The 13,305-nt window shown below is 40.7% G+C and overlaps 1 protein-coding gene across 2 annotated transcripts in view; it reads right to left on the bottom strand.

Annotated features, from left to right (window-relative positions):
• Window positions 1-13,305, bottom strand: part of CRYL1 (crystallin lambda 1) — a 147,666-nt gene that overhangs the window by 122,276 nt on the left and 12,085 nt on the right. The gene's annotated exons all lie outside the window — the stretch shown is intronic.

Here is a 13,305-nt window from a genome sequence, read left to right on the forward strand (position 1 = left end):
GAGTCACTTATGGTTTGTCTCCCTCCCAATCCCATCTTGTTTCATTTACTCTTCTCCTACCCCCTCAACCCCCCATGTTGCATCTCCTCTCCCTCATATCAGGGAGATCATATGATAGTTGTCTTTCTCCGATTGACTTATTTCGCTAAGCATGATACCCTCTAGTTCCATTCACGTCGTCGCAAATGGCAAGATTTCATTTCTTTTGATGGCTGCATAGTATTCCATTGTGTATATATACCACATCTTCTTTATCCATTCGTCTGTAGATGGACATCTAGGTTCTTTCCATAGTTTGGCTATTGTAGACATTGCTGCTATAAACATTCGGGTGCACGTGCCCCTTCGGATCACTATGTTTGTATCTTTAGGGTAAATACCCAGCAGTGCAATTGCAGGGTCATAGGGTAGTTCTATTTTCAACATTTTGAGGAACCTCCATGCTGTAAAACACTTAATATCTTAAAATTATACATTTGTATAGCTGTATTTATTTAAAATGTTATCTCTTAAAGATAATTATCATATAATATCTCTGATATGAGGAATTTGAGAGGCAGGGTGGAGGGTGGTGGGGGTAGGGAGGGAAAAAATGAAACAAGATGGAACCAGGGAGGGAGACAAACCGTAAGAGACTCTTAATCTCAGGAAACAAACTGAGGGCTGCTGGGGGGTCGGGAAAGAGGGATAGGGTGGCTGGGTGATGGACATTGGGAGGGTTATGTGCTATGGTGAGTGCTGTGAATTGAGTAAGACTGATGATTCACAGACCTGTACCCCAAAGCAAATACTACATTATATGTTCATTAAAAAAATGTTATCTCTTTCCATACAGGAGCCCCTGAATTCTCAACTCAATCCTCAACAATATTACTGCTGACTCTGGTCAGCAACTGACCAGAGTCAGCAGTAATATTCTGCCTGACACACTGCTGGATGTCAGGTAGTTAACATTAGTTCACACACCGAAACAAAAACTCCACAGTCGGGAGCCAGTAAGGTGTGGTGAAAGTGAAAGACTCCTCTGTGAACCCCCATTTGACCACTGTGTCAGGCAAGTCACTTAAGGTGAAGCACAGAGATAGTATTTTCCCCACCCTCTTCAATTAAACAATTGCTGCTACCACCACCAGCTTTTTTTTTTTTTTTAAGATTTTATTTATTTATTTGACAGAGAGAGATCACAAGTAGACAGAGAGGCAGGCAGAGAGAGAAAGAGAGAGAGAGGGAAGCAGGCTCCCTGCTGAGCAGAGAGCCCGATGCGGGACTCGATCCCAGGACCCTGAAGATCAAGACCTGAGCCGAAGGCAGCGGCTTAACCCACTGAGCCACCCAGGCGCCCCCACCACCAGCTTTTGAGCACATCTTGGGTGCCAGGAAAGATTCAACATCTTATACATCGTTCCTCTGTCAATCTTTACAACAACCCCACAAGGCAGGTGGTATTATTACTTCCCATTTTATATATGGGCAAACTGAGGCATAGAGGGGTTAAGAATATACAGGCTAAACGTGCTGGAGCTATGAGATAAACCCAAAGAGCCAAACCCTGGGATCCTAACTAGTGGTACCTCTCCCATGCTATTTCAGTGTGCTACAGAAAAGGAAAAGATAAAAAAGACATGAAAAACTCACACGAAGTTGTTCAAAAGGTTAAAAATGAATGTTAAGGAGCACATCTAGGGCCCAAATCTTGGGTTTCTTTTTTTTTTTTTTTTTAACAACAACGATTTTTTTTTTTAAAGATTTTATTTATTTATTTGACAGAGAGAGATCACAAGTAGACGGAGAGGAAGGCAGAGAGAGAGAGAGAGAGGGAAGCAGGCTTCTTGCTGAGCAGAGAGCCCGATGTGGGACTCGATCCCAGGACCCTGAGATCATGACCCGAGCCGAAGGCAGCGGCTTAACCCACTGAGCCACCCAGGCGCCCCCAAATCTTGGGTTTCTAATATCATTCTCTAATAAAGGGAACCAGAGCTTCTTGGAGAAATGGCTGATTCTAGGACTGAGCCAGGAAATATACAACATGAGCCCAGACTAATTGGGAGTGCCAGAAAGTACATAGTGCTAATAAAAAATTAAAATTAAAAAGAATTGTAAAGGCCTATCCTGACAGAACATGTCAAAGGATCGCAGGAGCCAAATGAAAGAGTTCTAGGGGCCAAAGTTGGAAGAAGTTGAACAAAAAAGTAAAGTAACATTGGATTATAATCCAAAGTATAAACTAAGTATCCGTGAGTCCACACTGACGTCAATGAATGTTTGAATAAACAAATAAATGCGAGAGAAGCCAAATCTTCCTTGCAGAAGAATTGCCCAATAATTTATACAGACACTCTGCCCTCAGAGAATTGTAACCTAACTCCCCACTCCTGAAGCAGGGGCTGTATGGAAGACTTCCTTCCAAAGAGTACAGTAACGAAAAGGGAAAATTTAGAATGACTTTACAGTGGTAAAAACTGGCAAAATGAAAGTTTATAAGAGCAATTCCACTCCTCAGTATGTACCCAACAGGAATGAAACATATGTCCCAAGAAAAACTACACAGTACATGTTTCTATGAGGACTATTCACAACAGCTAAATGGAAATGACCCGAAGGTTCAATAGCTAATGAACTGGTAAACAAAATGTGGTATACCCATAAAAAGTTATTCAGCCATAAAAAGGAATAAAGTATTGATACATGCTCCATGGAACCTTAAAAAAATTCTCAGCAAAAGAAGTCAATTAATAAGGGCCACAAATTGTAGGATTCCACTTCTAGCAACTGGCAAATCTACAGAGACAGAAAATGGATTTGTGGTTGCCCAGGGCTGGAGAGGAAGGAACAGGAGTGACAGCTGAGGGGTGAAGGGTTTCTTTTGGGATGATGGGAATATTCTAAAATTGACTGTAGTGACAGTTGTACAACCCTGTGAATGTCATAAAAGGGTGAACTGTGTGCTAGATGAATCTCAACAAATCCGTTATTAAAAAATGAATGTATGTGAAAATGCTTTGAAAACCAACTCCTGCCACACAAATGGAGAGCAATAATACTTAGTAAGCTCTTAAATTTGGTTGAATGAAAGGGCAAAGAGGAAATGAATTGCACATTTGGTAGAATGTAGGTGGTTATCTTGAGGCAGGATTAGAATTTTAAAAATTTTTCCCCAAAGGTGCTTGCCTGCTACATAAGTGGTCAGCTAGAGGTGAGAGGGAAACATGTCCTCTCACAACACATCTAAGGCTCAGATATTCAAGGGATTTCTCCAGGGGAGGTGACGTACAAGAAGGTAGTTTATAGAGCTAATAGGCAACAAAATCCTCTTAAACTTGTCTATAATTCCAAACTCCAGAGCTGTTTCATTACATTCCAAGCTGACCAATTCAAAAGGGTATACTACAGTTTCCCCTTAGGGGACCCGTAGGCTAACAGATACATTTGATAACCCTCCACAAGGGCAGAACTAGTGGTGAGGCCATTGAGAATTTACCCAGCCTGCTGAGTAATCCAACTCTGGGTGCAAAGATCAGCTGTGTTCAGCATCTTATGTTTTTAAAAATAACCACTAATTACACACCCATCAAAAAAAATGAAATCTTGCCATTTGCAACTGCATGGATAGAACTTGAGGGTATTATGCTAAGTGAAGTGAGGCAATCAGAGAAAGACAATTATCATATGATCTCACTGATATGTGGAATTAAAGAAACAAAACAGAGGATCGTGGGGAAGAGAGGAAAAAAATAAAACAAGACAAAACCAGAGAGAGAGACAAACCATAAGAGACTCTTAACCATAGGAAACAAACTGAGGGTTGCTGGAGGGCAGGGGTTGGAGGGATGGGGTAACTGGGTGATGGGCATTAAGGAGGGCACGTGATGTAATGAGCACTGGATGTTATATAAGACTGATGAATCACAGGCCTATACCTCTGAACCAATAATACACTGTATGTTAATTAATTGAATTTAAATTTAAAAATGTTTTTAAAAGTATAATAAAATAAGAATGGCCACTAAATTATACAGACTTAAAAGGAAGGAAATTCTGGACACAAGCCACAATATGGATCAACACTGAAGACATAATGCAAAATAAAATTAACTCAGTCACCAAAGGACAAATACTGCATGATTCCACTTGTATGAGGTACTCAGAGTAGTCAAAACCATAGAAACAGACAATGTTGGTCACCAGGGACTTGGGGGGGAAGGGAGGCTTAGGGACTTATTTAGACTTATTTGCACAATGTAAATACAATGTAAATACAGTTAACACTACTAAACCACACACTTGAAAATGTTTAAGATGGCAAATGCTATGTGCATCTCACCACAATTTTTTTAACTGTTTAAATAAACTTATTCTGCAAAAGGTAAATTCTAGGTTTGGGCAAAGCTTCCTTACCCTACCAGAGGACAACTAGCACTTTCTCCCTGGCTTAGAGGAGCATGTATTAATAACATTCAGATCTCAACTCCCATGGTCTTTCTCCAAGTATTACTGTCTGTCCCTTTGTTCTTCTGGGGATTGCACCTCAAAAGGTAATCTTGGCCCACCCAAGGTCTATCTTAAGATAGTCTTTCCTCTGGGACCAACCCTAGAAAAATTCTACCCCTGGCACCCATTTTGTATGCAGATGCCCGCAGGGGTGTGGATAAATCTGGAGAGGAAGCAAATGACAAATGCTTCCACCTTTATTTCTAGGTCTGGAGAGGTTACACACATCTGTTGTTTTTTGTTAGTCATGAATATCTAAGTATGTTAATAAAAAACATGGTGAATTTTACACAGTGATGTTAAAAGAAAGCAGTATGAATTTATCAGCAATATGAATTTATTTTTGTTTGTTCAACAGGCTAAACGCTATGCACCAGGAACCATGTTGCTCACCTTTGTGTTCCTAGAACACTACAGAGGCTTGAGAAATGTTAGCTGTTGGCAAAAAAAAAAAAAAAAAAAAAAAAAAGGAAACAAAGAAAAGAAAAAGAAAAAAAACAAAGAAACAAAGAAAAGAAACCACCACCACAACAACAACAAAACCCCACCTGATTATCTAGTGATAAATACTATATAACAGTCAACAGCCTTTTCCTATGAGGTTAATATGAAGGCCACAGTTGTTCACTGAAGAAATATTTAGAGGACCTATGGGTGTTTGGCACAGTTCCAGGCACTGGGGATGCAGCAGTGACAAAACAAAAATTCTTGCCCCATGGAGCTTACAGTGGGCAGGCAGAAAAAAAAAAAAACTAAGCAGATAAGTAAGATATCATAGTAAAGGTAACAAGTGCTGGGGGAGAGAAGAAGCAGGGAACAGGGACAACGAGGAGGAGAATGGGAACTGGGAGGAAAAAAAATTCTAAAAGCACACCAGGGAATATCTCGCCAGGAAGGTGACATATTAGCAAAGGGCTGAAGGAAGTGAGGGGGCAAGCCACGAAGGCATCTGGGAAAAAGGCATTCCCAGTAGAGGGAAGAACAGGTGCAAAAACCTGAGGGAATGTGTTACATGGTCCAAATCAACAAGGCTGGTATGTTTGGAGTAGAGAGGGAAGGGGGAGGATGGCAGGAGGAGGTCACAGAGGGCAGGAGGGATGCCTCAGAGGCTGCCGAGAGATTTTGACTTTGACTCCAAGTGAGATGAACAGATAATAGAAGGTTTTAGAGGAAAGACATGCTCTGACTTCAGTTTTATAAGGTTCTGACTGCTTTAATAAGAATACACCAGGGTGCCTGGGTGGCTCAGTCAGTTAAGTATATGGCTCTTGATTCAGCTCAAGTCATGATCTTAGGGTTGTGAGATCAAACTCTGCATCAGGATCCCTGCTCAGCATGGAGGCTGCTTAATATTCTCTCCCTCTCCCTGTCCTCCCATAAGTGTGCTCTCTCTATAAAAAATTAAAAAATAAACTTTTAAAAAATTAAAAATTAAAAAAAAATTTTTAAGTATATACTGAAGACAGGCAAAGATGGAAGTAAACAAACCAGCTAGAAGTCAGGAGACCACTGCAAAATATGGTAGTAGGCTACAGCAGGATAGAAGCAGAGGCAGAGACAGGAAGCGGTCAGCGGAGTTCTTAATACACAGTTTTTCACAGGCAGACTACAAGAGTTGCTGTGCGCCACAGGTGGGTGTGAGAAAAAGAACTGGGGATGACACCACGTTTCTTTTGGACAGCAGCAGAAAGGACAGAAGGGCCATTAACTCTGGTGGGGAAGACCATAACTGAAGTAGATTTAGGGAGAGAAGATCAGGCATTATTCAATACAGGATGCTTTAAGTTTGAAAAAGATGTCCAATCATACATCTAGGAAATAACTGGACAGAAGTCTCAAGGTTAATGGGCAAGACCTAGGCTGAGGATATGAATTTGGGATTACTGCAAAGACGGTATGTACAGGCATGAAACCAGATGAGATCACTAAGGAAGTGACTAATAATAAAGAAGTCAAAGAACTGAGCCTTAGAACACTCCTCCAACTTCACTGAAGGATACGGAACGGGAGATGGGAGGAAAATCAGATGCAGGGGGTCAGAGAAGTGAAAGGGAATCTCAGTGAGAAGAAAGTGACCATCTGGGTCAAAACTGACCACTGGGGTTCGCAAGATGAATGGGGGTGGGGACAGTGACAAGAGTAGTTCTGATAGACTGGTAGGGAGGAAACCCTGCCTGGGTGTAAGAGAAATGAGCCTCTAGATCTAACTACCAGTTTAGGAAATGAAGGGACAGGGGAAGGAACACATTAAATGACACCTACATAGATACATTTGGCAAAATCCAGAATTTAGAAAATTTCACAGAACAAATGGCCGTGTTCTTTAACAAATAAACTGCAAGAAAATTTTAAAGAGAGGGTGAGAGAGAGAGAGATGGGGAAACCTATAGATTGAAAAAGCTAAGAAACAGATCAACTAAATACAATGTGTGGGCCTTACTTGGACCCTGAATCAATCAAACCAACAGTAAAAAAGTTTTTGGGTAATCAGGGAAATTCTGAATACTGATGGGATATTTAAAGATACTATTTGAGGGGCGCCTGGGTGGACAGTGGGTTGAGCCTTTGCCTTCGGCTCAGGTCATGATCTCAGCGTCCTGGGATCGAGCCCTGCGTCGGGATCTCTGCTCGGTGGGGAGCCTGCTTCCCTCTCTCTCTGCCTGCCTCTCTGCCTACTTGTGATCTCTGTCAAATAAATAGGTAAAATCTTAAAAAAAAAAAAAAAGTTTAAAAAAATACTATTTGATAATATTAAGGAATTTTGTTAATGTTTTATACTTGATGCTATTGTTGTAATATATTTTTAAAATACAATTGACCCTTGAACAACATGGGTTTGAACTATGTGTCCATTTATATGCAGATTTTTTTTACAGTAGAGTATTGCAAATATATTTTCTCTTCCTTGTGATTTTTTTAAAAGATTTTATTTATTTATTTGAGAGAGAGTGAGACAGCAAGAGAGGGAACCCAAGCAGGGGGAGAAGGAGAGGGAGAAGCAGACTCCCCGTTAAGCAGGGAGCCTGACGCAGTGCTCGATCCCAGGATCTGGTATCATGACCTGAGCCAAAGACAGATGCTTAACTACTGAGCCACTCAGGTGCCCCTTCCTTGTGATTTTCTTAACATCTTTTCTCTAGCTTACTTTAAGAACACAGTATTTAATACAGGTAATGTGCAAAATATGTGTTGCCTATTGGTGTTATCAATAAGGCTTCCAGTCAAGAGTAGGCTATCAGTAATTAAGTTTGAGAGGAGTCAAAGTTATAGATGGATTTTCAACTCCATGGGGGTGTTCAGCACCCCTAACTTCTGCATCTTTCAAGGGTCAACTGTAGTCCTCTTGTTTTTAGGTATATGCTGACATATTTATTTGTTTCAAATTAATCCACAGAAGGAAACATAAATGAAACTAGATTAGCCCCATGTTAATAACAGTTGAAACCAGGGGTAGAAGGGGTACATAAATTTTCATTATACTATTTTCTCAACTTTGATATGATTTGAAACTAAAGAATATGGATGGGAAGAAAGGAAGTAGAGACAGAATACAGACAATTTCATCAAGGTCTGAAGAAAAATGTGGCAGTTACTAGAAGGAGAAATGAGGTCAAGGGGGTATTTTTATGAGGTTGGGAGAAATAGCCACATTTACACACTGTGGGGCTGATTTCCGGCAGACCACGCAGCGCTTTGGTCTGAGGCTCCTGCACCTGGTTCCACGGTTTGGGTCGTCCTGAGGCTTGATGTTACTGAAGAAAAGGCCAAGCAGATGGAAAATTCTTGGAAGTGGAGGTATCAGAAGAGAGGTAAGTAATCACTTGTCATCAAGTATTGGGTAGGTGATTGGACTATGCTCCATTTTTCTCTCAATCTTGAGATTATTCCAGTGCCACTGGGATTAACAAAAGTGAGTTGCACCTGATCCACAGATTGCCCTGGTACTCTTCGTACAATTCAAAGACCAATCAACAACACTCTCTAGGGTTCCTCTGAATTGGAAGCTTTTCAAAATGTGATCCAGAGGTCAGGAGAAACATAGTCCCCATTTCAGAGGAGCCAAGAGGGGTATGTGGACAGAGCCAGGCATCGAGTGGTGGGAGGAACTTTTCCTGGAGCACACACATGTCTTGCTGGTTCTTCACCCAGATCATCTGTCAGAATTATTTTTCAGAAATATATCCCTCAAGGATAAAGAGCAAGCTTGCTTACCTCTTACTATAAAAACAGGGGTTTCCCCAAGCTCTATGTTCTTGTCCTGGATGCACACTGAATCTGCAGGTTTCTACCCAGAACCTTCACATATCCCCATGGGACTCAGGGCAAAAGGAAAAATACTAATAGGATGCTCATGCTGTCTGCTCTGCTATGATTAAGAACGTTCTCTGTCTCTGACCCATGAGTCTCATGTCCTCTGCCACCATTCAGGAAATAGTAACAAACTAAATTATTAGCAAGCAGACAGAACATTCAGCAGGACAGGCTTGCCTCAGGTGTGGTGTTATTTCATTGTAGTAACTATGCACTGCTTTGAGGAAAGGATGGTAGTGGCTAGAATAGCAGTCAAAGGATGGGCTCCAAGAACTATTATCCCCACTCCGTCTCCCCTCTCCCAACCTCTCCTAATTCAGCTAATCTATCCTTCAGGCTCTGAGTACAGAAAGCACTCCACACAGTTACAATGCCCCCTCTTCTGTCAGGCTTGGGCCCAAGCAACTGAAGGGAAGAGCTTGGCATGCCTCCTATTGACCTGGAAATCCTGCTAATGCCACAGAAGTGCTATCCAAGCTTCAAAGCTCTCACACAATGCTCACTTGAGCTAAGCCTCTAATACATACAAGGGGTTACCGGAGAGGGGCTATTATCTTGTTACAAGGTATCTTATGTAAAGCCATTAGTTGGAAAAACAGTGAAAACAACTAAAACACCTCTACTCAACTTCGGGAAAGGGAGCAGGATTATACAGAATGTTCTACCCCATATTCTTCTGCAATATTAAAATCATTTATGATTAATATAAAATTTACATATTACATATATAATGTACATGTTATATATAATTTATATATGAATACATATATAATGTACATATATGTACATATGTTACATATTACAATAATATATAACATATATTGTATATAATTTACATATATTATATATTTGTATATATTTATAAAATAATAAATAAGTAATAAATAATAAATATTTAAAATTTTATATAATAGATATTTTATATTTATTATATATATAATTACATATAAAAATTTTTATTAAACTCTCAATGCTCTAGACCTAGCACTGTCCAATATGGTAGGCTCTGGCCACATGCTGCTATTTAAATTAATTAAAATTAATGAATTTTAAAAATCAGTTCATCAATAGTACTAGACATGGCTCAAGTATTCAATAGTCACATGTGATAGTTGGCTACCAACCTGAACAGCAAGGGCATATACAGAATATTTCCCTCTTTGCAGAAAGTTCTATTGACAAAGCTATTCTAGCCTCTGTGAGGAAAAATACCCTATAGCCCACAAGCCAGAGTTTGAAAGAGACAGCCCCAGCCTGAAGACTTCTTTCTCTTCCTCAAACACCCACTCACCCCTCCACACACACTCCAGAGCTGCAAGCCACTACGTTAAAAGGCCAATTAACATTCGTGCAAGTCATCCCAAATGACCAGTTATTGACTCCAAATGTTCTTCTCCCCACTGCCAGTATCATCATGTTTGACATATATGGTGATTGATTTAACCATGAAAGGAGCCCAGCATACAGCCCAACTCTAGAATTGATACTTTCCCAGTAGGGCTTACAGTGGTGTGTCCACTCTATGATCACCATTAAATAATGTACATAGGATTTCTGTACTTTGCTGTATGTATAATAAAATGCATAGAAATATTTTTCAAAAAGACTCTTCTTTTCCTTCCCACTCTGTGGTTTCAGAAATTACCACATTCCTCCAAAATGACTCATCGCCTCTCTCCAAGTAGAAGCTTTTGCCCATAGGCTGGTCAGGCACGACAGCATGTCAAGCCAACTCCCTCAGGGGCGAGAGCTCCATGGGGCCTCCAAAGCAGCCTTAGCAGCAGACTCCTCTGTCAAGAAGTCCCCCCCACATCCTGTGTCCACCACACAATGAAACGGAGAGGATGGGCACAAAAGAAAAGGCCCTTAAGTGCCAGGCACGGGTAAGGCTCACAGGCCACACAAGACAGAATGGTGAGAGGCTTCAGCTCCTTGTTATCAAAGCCCAAAGTACCGTGGCTGCTGTTACAGAAAAGACTTTCCACAAAGGAGAACACAATAGAGTCATCTCGTTAAGTAAACCTCCTCCCACAACTTGACTTGCCTTTTCAAAATGCCTGCAAGTGCCTATCAAACGAGCCCATGCTACAAGGGGAGGCACAACAAGGGGGGAGAAGGAAGCTCTCTCTCTCCTGTTTTTAAACCTTCATTGTCCAGCACAGCAGCCATTTCACAGCCACATGGCACTGCTCAGCACTTGAAGAGTGACCACCCCCAACTATGCAACTATGCTGCAATCATATAGAAGTCAGTCACATGTCCGAGAGAGCTGTAGTCCTTAGTCTACAAATGCAGTTGGGGTGGGGTGGCATTCACTCTAGAGCAGTTTTCAGCCTTTCAAAGACATTTTTATAATAATCCAAGCCACCATCGTCCTCATGTTTGAATACTGATTGCCAAATAAATTAACTGATCTTAATAACTTTGTTAATGACCAAAAAAATAAACATAAGACAAATGTCCAAAAAGAAATAATATTTATAACATATAAATGTAAAAAAATTCCCATAAACCCAGAAATAAAAGATGAATACACCAAACACAAGAGGGGGGGACCTCTATAGTATGTGAGCAAACTAACTTGAAAATACACTCTACTGCTTTAGTCTAATAATAGCAAAATATATATCCAAAAGGCAGAGATTTTAAAAAACTGACAGTGTTTGGTGTTGGCGAAGTTATGGGCAAACAGGCACTTACAAATCATTTTGGGGAATAAAAGAGGTGCAAAGTAGCTAGAGGAAGTTTCATAGCCTGTATCAAAATTAAGTATTTCTAATACTTGACCTGGGAATTTTACTTCCAGAACTGATCTTAGGTTAGGTTAACCTGGGCAACCACAGACAATCATTTACAGTAAATTTATATTAGCAAAAAAGTAAAAACTAACCCTATAACATAAAGCATTAATTAAATAAATTATATACAGATAAAGCAAATAGAGCAAATTTTTAATAATCAGTGACTAGCAAAGTACTATGTGGGTATTCTTAATAATTTCTACTTTTCTGTGTATTTGAGAATTGTTATAAAAATTTGGGGAGAAATTAGTTATGTTCCATATAACAGGCATTAATGACAAAGCTGATTTCTTCTTCTTTTAATAGTTTCAAAGCCTGTATTGCCCATAGTCCTCTAGAGGAGGAACCAAGAGCAAAAAGCCAACTGCTGGGAAGCTGCTGGCGTCCCTTTCCCCTCACACATGCTCAGCCATTCATGAATGGATATGACACGGACATCTGACCCAAAGCACCAGCCAACTGTCTTACCAGTACCCTGCTATACCTGTAGCCTGGCTAGCACAGAGGAGCCAAGCCAATCAGATTTCCTCTCCTGTAAATTGGACCTAATATGTGGAAACTCTAAGTCAATAATAGGCACTGGAGTTGAAAGATTATAATGCTAGGGTTGGCAGCAATGTGCAAGAAAAAGAAGCAAAGGAGAGAGGAAAAGTGAGCAAGTCCAAGCAGGGGGAATCTATAGCACAGACTAAGATAACCAGGTACAAATATCAGACAGCACAACCCCAGAATAAATGTTCTGTCAGCTTTCTTGTTCCCAGTACTACTTTACCTTGGGCCCAAATACAATTAGCTTACTGCCCTTAGAGCCAGTGACATTTTATTTTATTTTTTTAAAGATTTTTTATTTGACAGAGAGCGATCACAAGTAGGTAGAGAGGCAAGCAGAGAGAGAGAGAGAGGGAGGAGGAAGCAGGCTCTCTGACCAGCAGAGAGCCCAATGCGGGACTCGATCCCAGGACCCTTGCATCATGACCTGAGCTGAAGGCAGAGGCTTAACCAACTGAGCCACCCAGGCAGCCCGAGCCAGTGACATTTTATTAACTTTTTCTGAACTGCTAGATACCTAGGGACTATATAATGGGTCCCTACCATTCTAACTATTCTCATATGCTTTAAAGCTTCTAAATTCATAAATCTGAATTAGTAATTCAAAAAACTACTGCAGGTGAAGGGTCCTGGGATCGAGCCCCCATCAAGCCCCATGTTGAGCCCCATGTCGAGTGAGTGCTGGGTTCCCTGCTTAGCAGGGAGTCTGCTTGTCCCTCTCCCTCAGCTGTCCCCCTCCCCCTTCTGGTGTTCTCTCTCATGCTCTCTCTCTCTCCCTCTCTATCAAATAAATAAAAACTTAAAAAAAATACTATTGCAGGTGAACATTATTCTGTTACATAGCAGCAAAGCAGCAGGGGAGAAAAGTTAAGTAAAAAAATTGATTCAATTCTGGGGTGCCTGGGTGGCTCAGTCAGTTCAGCATCTGGCTTCTGCTCAGGTCATGATCTCAGGGTCCTGGGATCCAGCCCCACAGCTGGCTCTCCACTCAGTGATGAGTCTGTCCCTCCCCTAGCTCATGCTCTGTCTCTCTCTCAAATGAATAAAATCTTTTTTAAAAATTGTTTCAGTTCTAATTTTTTTTAAAGATTTTATTTATTTATTTGACAGACAAGAGATCACAAGTAGGCAGAGAGGCAGGCAGAGACAAAGGAAG

This window comes from Lutra lutra, chromosome 3 (genome assembly GCF_902655055.1).
Source record: "Lutra lutra chromosome 3, mLutLut1.2, whole genome shotgun sequence".
NCBI classification, from domain to species: Eukaryota; Metazoa; Chordata; class Mammalia; order Carnivora; family Mustelidae; genus Lutra; species Lutra lutra.